General features: G+C 38.4%; 3 long non-coding RNA genes across 5 annotated transcripts; 2 read left to right on the top strand and 1 right to left on the bottom strand.

Annotated features, from left to right (window-relative positions):
- Window positions 1–750: 750 nt before the first annotated feature.
- LOC148724290 (uncharacterized) lies at window positions 751–6,893 on the bottom strand. Its single transcript, XR_015991861.1, has 2 exons — window positions 6,463–6,893; window positions 751–2,192 (listed from the first exon to the last, which is right to left on the bottom strand). It is a non-coding gene; the product is annotated as an uncharacterized LOC148724290 (long non-coding RNA).
- On the top strand, window positions 2,650–4,458 carry LOC111346903 (uncharacterized). 2 transcript variants are annotated; one of them, XR_015991860.1, is made up of 4 exons: window positions 2,650–2,803; window positions 3,669–3,735; window positions 3,891–3,930; window positions 4,199–4,458. It is a non-coding gene; the product is annotated as an uncharacterized LOC111346903 (long non-coding RNA). The 2 variants fall into 2 exon arrangements; XR_002696452.2 differs by having other exon boundaries at window positions 2,654–2,803; window positions 3,888–3,930.
- Window positions 6,894–7,946: 1,053 nt separating the features above from the next.
- LOC148724289 (uncharacterized) lies at window positions 7,947–9,403 on the top strand. 2 transcript variants are annotated; one of them, XR_015991362.1, is made up of 4 exons: window positions 7,947–8,085; window positions 8,536–8,600; window positions 8,791–8,830; window positions 9,088–9,403. It is a non-coding gene; the product is annotated as an uncharacterized LOC148724289 (long non-coding RNA). The 2 variants fall into 2 exon arrangements; XR_015991361.1 differs by having other exon boundaries at window positions 7,949–8,085; window positions 8,536–8,609.
- The last annotated feature ends 6,445 nt before the right edge of the window (window positions 9,404–15,848 follow it).

Raw genomic sequence — 15,848 nt, 5'->3', positions numbered from 1 at the left:
AAATAGTGCTATATCTTCATAAGTGATTTACAATACTGAGCATGGTAGTTTTTCTTGCCGTTGGTTTTGAACTAATGGAATAGCATGTTATTTCATAGGTGGCCGGGATACGTTAATTTGATTCTATTTTATCTTAATCAAACTATAACGTGACTGGTTATCACCAGCCTGGCTTGAGCACCAATACGACCGTGTCGGCGTCACACTTGTAATTGGACAGTGTAATAGGACAGTTGACATGTCATGCCGTGTAAGTGGGACAGTATGCGTCATGTGCGCGCTGTGCGCATCTCGCCGAGTTAACTGTTGTTTTTCTATGAAAACGTGTAACCGATGTATAGTTTCTTTCTCAAATTTTTTCATAGTTTTAACTGATTGGTAACAGGACTTAGTGTCGTCCAATTCTTTCCATAATCATGCTCGTGACGATAAACAAATCAGACTCTTGCGTGGCGTTCGACGTCTCAGTCGCATGATTATCGACTGAATTGGACTCCACTTAGTCCTATTATCATTATTAATGGCTAAATGACATCAGGGGAACAGCCCGGAATGCATCACTGATTTTAAAAGGAGTCAAAGCAATTACGATGCATTTCATGATAAAGCTTAGTAAGGAAAATGAAACAATCGGTGTTTTGTTTAAACAGTAACTTCATCGTGTTCATCGTTGAAGAGATTACAGCTTTTTTTTTTTTTTTTTTCAGTACACAGTTTGGTCGGTCCTTGGGTTTATTTAAATCCGTGATCCGCTGTTAATTATGGTGATTTCAATATCAAAGAGGACGTATTACAATAGATATCAAAGCCAATATAGGTGGCCAATCGATGGAAGACGATGGATCAAGAACAATTAGTCCATGTCCTTTGTACCACAGTGAGACATATCATGCTATAACGACTTAAAGAAACAAACTACAAAAAAGCAGTGTTTGTCCGATCCCTTTGACCCACATTAATTGCTTTCAGTTAAGTAAAGGAAAAGGAACCTCTCTCTAATTTCCCTGATTTCGTGTTATCCTAGAGAAGCAATTATATCCTGATTTATGTCTGTTACATTTCTTCATTTTAATTTTTCCTAGTTAAGTTTCTAAAAGAGCTCAGACATTTTAGTACCTCAGAGATAACACAACATAATATTTACGCAATAAAGTAGAATTTTAGTCCGAGAAATGATTTTGCTCCAAACGATCAACGGCTATAAAAATTTTAAAGAGAATCTTTTCTTTCCTTTTGTTTCGTTGTTATTTGTTCATTTATTTTATCATTACTTTTTTTTCTAAATATTTTTTTGGCAGGAGCACTTCTTTCCCTTTTCTAAAAAACGAAAAAACTACGTATAATGGTGACCGCGTAAATTGGCCGCAAAAATACACAAACGATGGTGAAAGCCACCTGTCGTATTCGCGCGACCTTTGAACGGTGAACATTTAGCCATCAAAATACCAGTAGCTGGCGTGCCGAGGTAAGCGAATGCATCAGTGTAGTATCCCATAACCATTATTTATCCTCGCTTCATGAATTATTTCTATTGCAAGTGAATAAAGGTGGTAAATTTCGAAAGAAACTATGGTGCTGCGTCGGTGGGGGTATTACAGAATATATTTGGTGTTATCAACTGAGTTGATAGAATTTGACAGTTGAAGAAGGACTTAGACTCGAAATGTTAGCCATGTTTGAAACTATTACGGTGGTCAATTTACATTATCAACTCGGTTGATAAAAAACCAAATGACCCAAATTATCTTGTTCCTATGGCAGTCTGGCTCGCTGTATATTCAAACACTGCTGTCAGATACCTCTTTTGGTAAAATATCTATTGTTAAGAAAGGTAAACTTTCTTCCGCTGTTATTTTTACATACCTTTGATTAGTGTATTGTTTGTTTTTGACGCAATAAATATAGCTATCTCCCGCAGAGAACAATTAAAGACAATCAATTAGTTTTTATTTCGTGGAGGCGAAAATTACACCCATTGTATATCTTGGAAAAAAAGTCAAAAGACAGACAGCCAAGACGATTTAACTGAAGTCGATTTTCCGTTACTTTGCAACAAAGCGAAATTCTTTAGTTCTTAGATCGTAATTTCCCTTGAGACATTTCTTTTGGACCGATCTTGCCAATCAGGATATTCTTCTGGTTCCTTTTTGCGTCAGGATGGCTTATATTGGTCTGGTTCCTTTTAAGAACAACTGGAACGAAACAAAAAAAAGTTTGGTTAATATTCACGGAATCTTGACATCACGCTTGGTCAATATATCTCCCATAAAAAAGGTTTTATTTTTATTTAGAAACATTTACGACGAAAGAATTCAGTGACCCACACTGTAAAAAAAAATAACGAGGACACTCTCTCTTTGCTCAGAGTGTTTGTTTATAGCAATTACTTCAATAACAGACGTTAAATCAAAAGCTGTGTCTTTATTTTCTATTTAGGTAGAACGTTACATAATTTTCACCAAAGTTTATACCCTTGGCCTTACCATTGGTCAATATAGAAGGTATGAAATAGGAAAGATAAGGTTTGCTGCGACATAAATACCCCAGCTTACACAAACTCTCGGCGTAGCTCTTCTACTAATATTTCCGTTTACAAACAATGGATATTATATCGCAAATTTTCATCCTCATTGCTGACGTCTTCAGAACAATCGCAGCATCATTTATATTTAATTCGTCGCTGAGTCATGATGTCTTTGTCACTTAAATTACTTCTAGTCAGTCCCATATGATCATTCTCGCCTTGGCTCTATCCTGAGAAGATATCAGCTGATAACCATCGGTGTAGACTTAAGTTAACCAAGTGAGTTGCGTTTAGTTTAATTTCATCACCTTTTTTTCTTTCACTGCATGGAATGAAACGTATAACTGTACTGGGCTCCGTAGATTCATGAGAATTTTCAGTCGGAAATCAATAACGGTCGACTTTTCGAAGAATACCCATTATGTCTTAGATCTCGTAATGTTTGTTTCTTTGTTTGCTTTTCTAATTTTCTAATTGTTTGAGCTTTGAAGTTCTTGCTGGGCTTATTTCACTCAATTTGTTATCTATATTTGTTAGCTTCCTCAGAAGTTGTGTTCATCGAATAATAAGTAAATAAGTAACTAATAAGTAAAAAGCATTTTTCTTATCTAGCGATCGCGTTCTGCTGTGGAATAACACTGCCGCATATGAGATGGAAAACTATACTGCTCCAGTTAAATTTTAACTTTGTAACTCAAACGGTTGAGCAGAATTCACTTTTAAGAGGGTCTCAATGGTGTTAACCACTGACCGCGAAAAGGATCAAATTTAACCCGTTGGTCTTAAAAAAGGGTTAACCGTCAAACAATTTCCTTTCTACGATGCGTCATTGAAAGTGTCAAAATCTTAAACTGTTACATGTCCTTTCTTGCTCTATATAAACCTTGGTTGTTTGACTCTTAATGATCAAAGCAAGCGAGAAAAAGTGTTTAAAACACCAAAAAATAGATATTAAGTATTCAAAATAATTGATTACATTGTATTTCTAACCATATTAGAAAGAAATTGGCCGTTAGCCGCAAAACGGCCAAATCAGAATCCGTGGTAATCAGGTTGTCACGGGTAAACCCTTTTCCTTTTCTCCGCCTAAGCAAACTATTTATCAATAATTCTTGGTATCTCCTAATACGGCGATTTTTTGAAGGTTCGAAACCATGAAGAGATATTTGGGTGTCCTCTTGTTATTCCTGGTTTGCCTGCAAGCTTCACAAGTGAGTCAAAAATTATTAACTAGATTTGCTTCTTTTCTTATTTTTATTAATGAGGTCATCGAACATCGTGTATCTCTAATTTTTTTTTGTGGTGACTTTCAACGTCATGCTATTTGATCGATTTGTAACATTGCTAACATTACGTTTTACAGCAGGTTTTTGGAGCCAAAATTAAGAGATCTTCTGGTGCCGTAGGTACGATCTCAATTTTTTTCCTGTTATTCTGTTAAGTTGGTTTTTTAACAGTACTTAATTCTATCCACTTTTAGTTAAATGTCAGTGGGACTAAAATCATGGCCGGCATTACGAGGTGCAAGCCAAATCAATTATGCAATTATGTCATTTGAAAGTATATTAGGACTTCTGGGTATGATCTTTCAAGTGTTTCCAAAAATGTGGTGTCGGTCACTCTTTTTGTCAAGGAAAAAGCTTAGAAACAAAACCCTGTACTCTTAATTTTCAGCTGCGGAAGAATGCCCTGTATCAGATTTACCAGAAATGTGTGATTTGGAGAATCCTTGCGATGAAATTCCATCCCCATGCGGAAAAATGGAATGCTATCCGTGTCCCGGTTGTGAGAGTTACACCTGTATTCCATTAAAATCGTAATCTAAGAAACGGTGAAGAGAGTTCCAAGGCAGAGATGTCCATAAAATTCCGCGTGTTATTTAAGCAAATTGAATTGAATTAAAGCAGAGCTGTTTTGACAGCCAATTTTGAGCAGCCTATGTATTTTCGTATTTGAAACCTAATTTTAAGGTGAAAAAAGCAGCGTGGCATAGATCTAAAGGTCAATAGAGGTCCAATTGTTCTTGGGAGCAAACTCCTGATCAGTTAACTGAAACCAGAACTGCCCTAAGCCTGATTGCTGTCGTAGTATTTTGTAAACCCCAGTCTCCTCACGCCCCTTGAAAGTGATAGCTTCAAGAAAGAAGATTTTGTGGGTTCATTCTTCCGTCATGATTTAGGCCTTCTATATGTGACTACAGTACTCAGCTAGCCAAGAAAACGGTTATGATAAGAGTTAGAAGATCCTCTCCCCTCCATTTCCTCCATTTGGTTCAATCTTTGCAATGCGTTTTGGGTTGGAATAAAGCAGCCAAAAGTGCAACAAAAGTTCTGTGCAAAATGCTGCCTCGAAAATATTGATGAAAAGTCTTGTGTCCAACTTCAAGTCAAAAACTTGATTGAAATTCTCGGCTTTTCAGAATTGGCGCATTCCTGGCCTGTACCGAGAAATGGATGAACTGAGGAAGTTTGTCGAGCATAGAAAAAGGAAGAAACAATGAAAAGGGATTATTCCATGGAAAGTGCGCCCGAACGTTTTTTCTTTCACGAGGTTCGATGCATCATAAAAGCGAACGAGTGATTTTTTTTTTAAGTCATTTAACCCATTCACCCCTCTATCTGCCATCCTATCAATAACAAACTTCAACGGCGACATATTGACACTAGTAGAAATGAAATGATCATCCGTTAGATCCTGGCTAAACTATTCTTCAGTTCATTCCAAATTGCCCAACTTGCCGCCATTTTCAGAAAAAAACCAATGCTTGTTGGAAGTTGGTCCCAGTCGATTACCTCACACCTTTTTTCTCGGACCCACCCATTTCATCGCCCAACCTCTCTCCAACCTGTCTCCACCGTAACGTACTATCGATCGTGTCTTCGATTGAACGTACGATGAATTTTCTTACATGTCTTAGTCGTTGGCTTTTCTCATTGGTTGGTTGTGAACACGTGTCAGTTTCGTACGAGTTTTGCGGGTGCTTTTTTTCAATTGTAAACCTCATTATATGTAACATAAAATCTAGCATCTTACGCTGATAATTAGTTCATGTGATTTGATGTTCCAAAGTTTCAGCTGACATCACTACTAAAAAAAAATATCTGTCATAAAACAGATCTGCAGTAACTGAATAAGAGATTAGGGCTGAGTGTAAAGTGGGCTCAGTTCTTGATGCAGATTACATTAATTCGGACGCTCAGTAACGAGCACAATTTGTTTGTTCCGATAAGGATGGTTTGTCTGAGATCCATCCATGCGCTCCTCCCTCGTGCTTTCTGATCGATAAGCTAAATTCAGCATGTCTCTTGTGTATGTTCCGTTCTAGGATGGCAGGATGTCACAAAGCTTTTTCCCGCATTTACCAGTACATCAACTCAAATTGCAAATGCTAAGCTTATACGAGAATTTCAACGAGCTCTTTTTCTAAAGAGCTCCTATTCTAGTAACGAAATGATCCTCGCAGGTAATTAGCATGCAATTGAAGAAAATAAATCTGAAAATTAAGACGTGTCGATGTGACATGCCCGAACCTCTTGGCTCGTAGCTCAGTTGTTAGTGGCCCCCCGGAACTATTACCGGTGATGCACGATTATTTTGAGTTATTTTCCACGTCTCAATGGTTAGCCGTAAAACAGCCAAAAAATTTAACAGTTAGACAACTTTTAACTGATAGTCGTAAAAAAAAAAGTTTATCGTAAGAGAATATCTGGTAATAGCACAGGGATGATTTTAACAGTTAGCCGTAAAATGGCCAAAATTTTAACCGTGAGCCGTTAAAGCCATCACCCAATGGGGAACCTGTTTTTCATTAAGATTGTGAACTTTTTTCATTACCCTAACACTACAGGACGCAAAATATATCTCTAACTGATAATTGTAAGAGAAAATAACCATTATATTTAATTTTTCAGTTTAACTTTAACAATTTGTTCCCTTACCTGCCGCTGATTATGTTTTGATTCGGATTCCTGTGTGATAGCATACCGCTCATTGAGATGTGACTGTTTCTTGTGCTAAGACCTTACCGGCTCTATTTATCCGTCGATGAATACCTAAGGAAAGCTAGCAGTAAAGAATAACTTCCGAATCTTGTCGATGCCGCTGGATGATATGCCAATGCTGTCGGCCAATAAAAGCAAGCCTTACGTAAATGAACTTGTATTAACACTTGTCTGATTAGCACACGATGGCACAAGGTTTTTATTCTTTTTTCTGTTTCCCATAACTTTGGCAGTAACTCACGCCTGCAATATTGCAATATTGGGCTACGACTGTAACCAGTCTTTTACGTCAAGCCTAACATGATCTCGCACAAAATTCTAAAGCAGTGATTTTCGCCGAATCATAAACAGCACGTTAAAACGTCACTGTACCATGACTCATTATGGATTGGTTTCATCGTCATGGAAAATCATGCTCACAAATAAACAAACAAATTAATTGTGTGTATAGTGACTAGGTTACCCACCTTCACAGTCCTTGCCGTAAACTCAGGGTGTCAATGAGGTAATTGCTTTTCTTGCTGACTATTAAAATTTTGGCCATTTTACGGCTACAGTTAACCCAAAATGATACACAATGACAGATCGTAAAATGGAAAAATTTTGACAGCTAACTTTTTTTGACGACCAACGGTTAAAAATTTGCCCGTTTCTACGCCGAGGTTAAGTTAAAAATTTTCAGCCGTCTTTTACGACTAATTTATTACCGTCTAATCTGTCAGCACTATAATCTTGACCACTTATTCAATGACTATAAGCGTCATATTGCGACAATAAAGACAATCCAGAAAATTGCTCAATATTTACCAAATCTGCAAAGTCAGGATAGCTTGTAAAATATTGGTCTTTGCTTTATGCAGCACTAAAACAAAAAAATTAATAAAGTTTGGTTAATGTTCACGGATGCTAAACGTCATGCTTGATCAGTAACGTCAAGTATCCTGTCAAAGAATTCAATAGTTGAAATACTCACGATCCTTTAAAAAAGACCAGAAATGTCCCATGATTAAAAACGAGAACTTTAAGATGACTCACTATAATAGAATGAGAACTCTCTCTTTCTGTTCAGATTGTTTGTTTGTAGCAATTACTTCAATTAAAAAATGAAATATTTGCTCCGTGAATGTTATGTGATCAAATACAACAGGGAACTTTCACCAATATCCACACCTTTGGCTTCATGCTTGTTCAATATCTGAGGTATATATTATCTGAAAGAAAAAGCTTAGGTTTGGCGCGGCACATGTTCGCCAACTATACACGAAGATGTCAAGAATAAGTTGCACTTTTAGTTCATGCCCTTCGTTAGACTACCGGCTCCTAAATCTTGGCTTAGTATTTTTGTTTATATTTCAAAACAAACTTTATATTAGCTGAACTTCATCCATATTGCTAGCGTCATTAAATTAATCACAGCTTAAGGTATATATAATATACTGCTGAGTCATTGTCACTTTGTAACTTATACTACATTCTGCAGGTAAATGAACAGTGCTCGCCTTTGCTCTATCCTAAGACGATCTCGACTGCCAACCACCTGTGCAGACCCCTATCACTGAAGTAAGTTTGGATTACCATTTACCGTAGGCATATGTGTAAAATGAAACTTTTAACTGGATAAGTTCCGTTGATTAATTAGAATCGATTCATTCAAACATGTTTGACGGTCGAGATTTCGAACACCCTTTTCTCGTTTACAGGAGGTTTGTTTCTCCTACTATTTTAAACGTAAAAGTGTTTGCTTCTTTACTCAATTGCTGTTAGTTTACTGGAAAGCTGAATCTGTATATACTTTAAAAGTACTGTTTTATCTTTTAATCGCGGTTTGTTGAGAAAAGACTTATCTGTAACTTCATTAGAAGCAACTTTTGTTGATATGGCCGGGTCAAGTTTGGAATGAACTAAAAAAATGACGAACCGTGAAACTCTTTTCACGCATCTGAGAATTTTTCACTCATCATTTCTTTGCATTCCTTAATGTAGTGTTCTTTTACTTTTTTCGTCGCACAGTCTGAAAGTTCCAAATCATGAAGATCTACGTAGCTGCCGTCTTGTTATCCTTCGTTTGCTTTCAGGCATCACAAGTGAGTCAAAATTGAAAGACCAGATACGCTTCTTTTCTTACTTTTCAGTTTCTTTTGTCTTTTAATTTCAGTTGAGATATCATTGAATATTGGGAAGATTTAATTTTGTGGGCTGGTTTTCATTACCAGGGTATTCGATGGATTTGAAATGTTCCGGCTAAAACTAGCTTTTTTTCCGCAGGTTTTTGGAGCCAGACTTAAAAGATCGTCGACTGCCGTGGGTGCGATTTAGTGTTTTTTCTTCTATTTTGCTTTTTTGATCTCTAATATTTCTTCTATCTAATTAAGAAAAATAAAAGCTATCAGCGAATTTAATGCGCTTAGAAGAGAGTTTCAGAGCTTGCTTTGTAATGCAGTGATTCGAAAGATATAAACACATCGGAGTGTAATCTTCCAAAGTGTCCCTCAATGTCCATCAGTTCATTTGTAAAAGAAAATTCCTCCAAAAACTTAACTGTATTTTCTCCTTAATATTCAGGGGAAGAAGATTGCCTTGAACTAGACTACTTGGACGATTGTAAATTGAATAACCCTTGTGACCCAATAACAAAACCGTGCAAGGATGGAAGCAGGTGCCGTCCTTGTCGTGCTTGTGAAAGTTATACTTGTGCATCCTCGCACTTGTTCATCGTTTGAATGATTGCTGAGGTGACGATGAAGACAATTCCAAGCATTGATGCCCATCGAAGTCCGCTTGTAGTTTAAAGCGAACAATAGACTGAACCGGCATCATCTTTAAGCCTACTTGTAACTAGCTTTGTAACATTGTATTAAACCATGATTCTCAAGCCTGATTATCTTTGAAGTGTTTTACTGACGTCATCCCCCTCCCTCCCCCCCACCTTTACCATCTTGAAAGAAATGAATTTGATGAAAAAGACTGTGTATTCATTCCTCTTGATTATTAATAATATTGATAATATTAATAAAATTATAATAATATAATAATAAAATTATTATTATATGTGATTATTAATATCTTGATTATTTATAATATTGATAATATTAATAAAATTATAATAATATAATAATAAAATTATTATTATATGTGATTATTAATATCTTGATTATTTAGAATATTGATAATATTAATAAAATTATAATAATATAATAATAATAATAACTTTATTAAAAGAGGGTAACACTCAACCGTAATTCAACTGATGAACTAGTGGCCCGCGATCCCAAAAGTATCACAATTAGAAGAAAAATTTGATCGAGGACCATAAAACTGGTCCACAGGTCTATAAGAATAGAGGCTAAAACTAGATAAAATAAAATATTCCGCTGGGATCACGTTAAATCGCATACGGACTGAAATATTCTACCTCATCATAGCTCTTGAATGAATGAATCTTACAATTCGTTCATAGCATAGCGGATACAAACGCCACTTCTCCTGGTTTATCTTGAATTCTCTATGAAAGTTTGCTTTATCAAACAGGTTGTCAGTGGAAATGGAGTGTGGAACGTAGACGAAAAAGGTCAAAATGTAAGTTTTGAGGATTGAAGACCCGGAGAGGATTTTCATTACTCAAAATAATGTTATTATCGCCCTGTGCGGTACAGTTGCATACTTACCGGCGGACTGCAAAAAAACTTTCAGTCTTCTACCGTGCAACCGGACAGTAAAACCGATAAAGGAACACAGTGTAGGGGTTACAACTTCTTTGCTAGTTTCTTCCATTCATTTTCAGAAAGATAAGAAACAGGAACTCTCGTTTCATCTTAACAGAAAATCATGACAATGAATTTAGTGTCACCTTAGGAGTTATCATAGGGTCTGGATGGGGTTAACTGACAAATGGCCCGGATTTTAACTGACAAATCGCTGAAAATCGAACGTATTGACAACTCAAAATTTGTGATGGGCTCTTACTGACAGCTTTAAAAAGATCGTATCGCCCTAAATATCCCGAAAACTGGATGTAAAATAAGGACAGTTGATTTATTTTGTCCCATGAAAGCACGTTTTTTTATTATATATCAGTAAGAGTACGACAGAGTGTCATAGTTCGCTAATAATTACCGCATGGACCATCCACATCAAGGTCATATGTCACATTTCGGTTATATGATCCTCGATACCCAATTCGATCGTCAACTTACTGTTGTAAAGTTTTATCGAATTGATTCGGAAACGGCATTTGAGCGTTAATAGCGATTATTAATGTAAACACTGTATTGGCGCTGAAAAAGCCCCTTACTTCCTTCCTCGGTCTAAAGGAGTTGTCCAGTAAATACGACCTCAGAGATTTTGATATGAAACTTTATCACATGGCTCCGAAATCAGGAGCCACATGATAAAGAAATCAGGAGCGACAATTTTGCCTTAACTACGGACGAGCAATGGAATCTGGAGCTTCCGACCAAGATGGCTGGAACAGGAAACGAAGTAAACGGTTAACAATTGGTTCATGATTTAGCGTGCACTATCGAGTTATGGAGCACGCGGGAAGTTTGGAGAGCACGAAAGAAGCGTAAGAGTTGCCCGAGGCGATAGCCGAGGGCAACTCTAGCTTCTTGAGTGCTCTCCAAACTTCCCACGTGCTCCATAACTCGATAGTGCACAGCTGAAAGCATGAACCAATTGTTTTAGAACATAGCCGGTGGAATTGTGCATCAAATGCGACGCGAAAAACGGACAACAATATCAGTTGAAGCGAATCGTGACGGCGCTGATGCCGAGTCTCCTTTTCCTTTGTTTTTCTCTTTTTCGGCCTCATTTAAGAACTCTAGCCCATGGGAAAAGGTCGAAACATTGTCTTCGTTTTCGGACTAGCTGGCCGAGTTTCTGTTTGTATCCATTATTGTCGCGAAATGAATTATTTTTCCCCGCACTAGCAATGGCCGCTCGCGCGAAAAAAAAATTTCTGGCGAAGTCGGATTTGCTGACGCTATCAGCGTGCACTATCGGGATTTTGAGCACGCTTACGTATAATGAATTTGATTGCGCGACTCTGCTAGCTATGTTCTAATATTTGTTGGAATGGTTTGGTATTTGGTATTGATATAAATATATCAGTTGAAAGCCTACTCTGTAGTATAGAACGCCCATTAGATACCGATGTATAAGCGCTCAGAATTTCGTCACTCTTGAGCTCATGTAGATTATGTTCTATGTAGAGTATAAATGACACAGGTAAAGTGACCTTATGAAAAAGTTTAATCTCAAAGCGTCGCGGCGATGCGACTAGCAGTTTGTCTAAACACCATCGCAAGAAAATATTGCTTCTGAGGTGAAACAAGGGCACAGTATGATGGAAACCACAGCAACCAACGAACCCGAAGGAACTGTGCCTAATAAAACTTAAGTCTCACTTGGACTTGTCGAGGGAATGCGCCGCCTGCACAACAGCATACAGCTTCAATTAACGATTATTTCCGAGTCAATGAATTGTGAACATTACTCACAACAGTTGTGGAGAATCTACATACAGTTTCTATTTTAAGCACGAGACCTCACATTGCAGTATTCCCAAGACTTTGAAATATATGTAATTACCAAGGAGTCGTTGAAGACAGTGAAAAAATGGGCAGCCAAGTATTTTACTCATAAAAAATCCTACTATCTTGTCCCTCAGACCAGCACGGAGTTTACAGATATTAACTTTATGCTACCTCTACCTTAAGAAGAGATCAACTCCGAGACTGAAAGTGCCATGAAAGAATTTTTGAGAAATTATCGTTTATTTATTTATTAATTAATTTATTTATTTAAGGATTTCTACAGTCAGTACTGGAGCAAAAACAATAGGACATAAGTCTCCTACTAGGTTGGTTGAGGCAAAGGACAGTTCGGGAGGAAACTACCAAGGATAAGGCAGGGGCTTTACCACCGGCCGTCTACACGATGCAACAAGATTCCACCAATGTGAACTTGGGATTAGGAAACGATTTTGACTCTGGAGATCAGCCAGTAGGGATCAACAGCGACAAAGGTACCGTTCAAGCTACTTTGGAAGGTGGGAATGTGACAGACGTCACATTTGTTGACGACTGTATTATGATCGAAGTGGCAGTTGCTGAGGTGCGAACATATACAGACGAATGCGACACGGACCCAGAAAACGACTTTCTGACCGAGAGGATGAAGGTATCAACCTAATTACGGTTTCTAGATCCGGGCGACCAATTCGCGCCCATTTTCGCTTGGATTTCTAAGGTACGCTTACAGTAGATATCTCTAATAACCTTCTTGAAAAGTAGACAAGAAAAAATTCCTTTCCGATCATTTCATCGGAGCCAATCGCAATCGATGCATTGCCGTAAACCAATATATTGAGCCAGAGCGCTCTTCACAACTTTTTTGTCTTTCTCCGGATGATCTTTTTTCGAAAATTTTTACCGGCTAATGAGTTAAAAAGGAATGTTTAAATGTTGCGCAAGGGAAAACAGAATTTGGTGTGCAGAAGAGATGTAACTTACTTTATTACACGACTCGGGTAGTCTGAGGGCCAATAACTAAAATCAACCAATCAAAATGCTCTATTGCCGGTCCAATATTCTCTAAGTATTGGACCGGGCACTGTCCCGAATGGTCCCGAATGATACCGCACTTGTGTTCCTTTGAACTTCAGTCGTATAATAAATCTCTTATTAACCAAGCTTGCTCGGGACCGTACTTTTTTGTACGGACCTCGCTGCGCTCGGTCCGTACTGCCAAGGCATCGGGCCGATATTCTCTCAGTACGGCCCTCGCGCTTGGTTAATAAGATATATGTATTGACATATGGGATAACAAGTTTCCTTGATCCTCGTAGGTTGTAATCAATACTCCTCATTTGAAAAATACCTCGTATGTACTTCGGCATCGTTTCGAACTGAATTGTCTTAAAAACTATTTTCATCATGCAGTAAATGGTTTGAACCCGGGGGTAACATGTGAAGGTGTAGTCTGATCGTCCGGGTGAGTGTAGTCCTGAGAAGGACTGTTGTCGGTGGCAGTGACTGACGTTTCGACAACCTGTGCGGAAGTCATCATCAGAGTCAAGTGAATGATTGTTGTCAGTAGAATGTTCTTATTCCAGTTCGTGTGAAATGATCGGTTGGTTTTGCCGTGATGTTATTGGCTGTAAGACTCAAGTGACGTAAGTCGGTCGTGATTGGTCTGTTTCGGTCTGTCGGTAAAGCTAGGTTGTTCTTTTTCGGTCGTTTGTGATGTTTATGTCGTGAATGAGTCGTTTGTATGGGGAGGGTAGTTGTTGACATCTGTTTAGGGGAGTCTGTTCTAAGTTAGTAAACCAGCTTTCCAGAGTACATAAAAGGCATGTCTGAAAACATCTCGCGCATCTTACTACCCTTCAATATCCGCGTCGCCCACAAACCCATCACCACACTACGTCAGTTACTAACCAACGTTAAAGACAAAGACGAACCGAGGAACAGACAGGGAACGATTTATAAGATCAATTGTTCCGACTGCCGAGCCTCCTACATCGGTGAGACTGGCAGAAACCTCACAACAAGACTGACTGAACACAGACGGGCGACGAGGAAAGGTGATGTCAGCAATCACATTGCTGAACACCATCGACTTACCAACCACAACATTGACTGGGACTCTGCGCAATGCCTAACCTACAGCACTGACTATTTTCAACGACTGACTCTGGAAAGCTGGTTTACTAACTTAGAACAGACTCCCCTAAACAGATGTCAACAACTACCCTCCCCATACAAACGACTCATTCACGACATAAACATCACAAACGACCGAAAAAGAACAACCTAGCTTTACCGACAGACCGAAACAGACCAATCACGACCGACTTACGTCACTTGAGTCTTACAGCCAATAACATCACGGCAAAACCAACCGATCATTTCACACGAACTGGAATAAGAACATTCTACTGACAACAATCATTCACTTGACTCTGATGATGACTTCCGCACAGGTTGTCGAAACGTCAGTCACTGCCACCGACAACAGTCCTTCTCAGGACTACACTCACCCGGACGATCAGACTACACCTTCACATATTTTCATTTTGGCACCTAATACTATACAGATCACTAGAATTAATTTTGCTCAGTAGCTCCTGGTAGTGCAGAGACTTATCATCCAGAACAATCTTGAGCGCCTTTTTGTTCAGATGCTCTAATTGATTTCCATTTCGAGCCCCGCAAAAGTGCCAAACTGCTCAGCAATACCTAACATATGGAACAATAAAGGCCTTGTAAAGTTTACATTTCACATCCGTCGGTACTATTTTTCGAAAACGGGAAATTACGTTAATTTGATTGTTGACCTTTGTACAAATGTTTTTAACATGGCTGTTGAACTGCAGATTCTTGTCAATGTTCGCTCCTAAGAGGTCAGTGTTATCTTTTACCGGAATATTGGTGTCATTCACTGTAAAACCGAAGGTGTAGTTTGTATTCATTAAAATCATTGCTTGATATTTGTCAGGATTTGTAATCATGCCATTTATACCAAACCATTGGTCAGCTTCGAGGAGTTGGCATTGAAGTCTCATTTCTAACTTCACTGGATCTTTATCCGAGGCATAAACTTGCTCATCATCAGCATAAGCATTGATACAGACTCCTTTCAGGAAGTAAAAGAGATCAAATCATAAATACATTGAAGAAAAGGGGTCCAAGGACGGATCCCTGAGGTACTCCTTTTATAACCGGCAGCTAAGATGAAAACTTGTCGCCTACTTTTACTCTCTGCGATCTTCCAGACAAATAACTTCGCAACAGAGCAACGCCATGTTCGGCTACCCCATACGCCTTCAACTTAGCTAGCCGCAACTCGTGTGGTACACAGTCAAAGGCCTTGGAAAAGTCTAAATATATCACAGCAACGAGTTCTTTAGTATCTAAGCCAGCCCTCTAATCTTCTGTTAGACGCAGCAGTGTGGTCTCACAGCTATAATTCTTGCGATATGCAGAAATGAAGTCAGACAATATGTCTTTGAAATATACCAATAATTGGTCAGACAAGACTCTCTCATAGATGTTATTTAAAATTGGTAGTACCGTCACTGGTCGATAATTCTTCTTGTAGAGCTCATCTTCTTTTTTCTAATTGAGAACTGACTGGGTAAATGGCTGAGATTTTAACTGACGACTGACATTTGTACCTCCCTCCCCCCCCTGGATGACCCTCTAAACACTGAAGTTTCCCAAAGATCAAAACATGGGCGAGAAGGCGATGATTTTTGCCGCATCTTGGACAAATTGCAAAGTTTACTCACTTTCTTCGTAGTGACTGTCATAATAATCCCA

Source organism: Stylophora pistillata, chromosome 9, assembly GCF_964205215.1.
Source record: "Stylophora pistillata chromosome 9, jaStyPist1.2, whole genome shotgun sequence".
Lineage (NCBI taxonomy): Eukaryota > Metazoa > Cnidaria > Anthozoa > Scleractinia > Pocilloporidae > Stylophora > Stylophora pistillata.
Note: the sequence above shows the minus strand (reverse complement) of the source record. Positions and strands in the feature narration are given on the sequence as shown.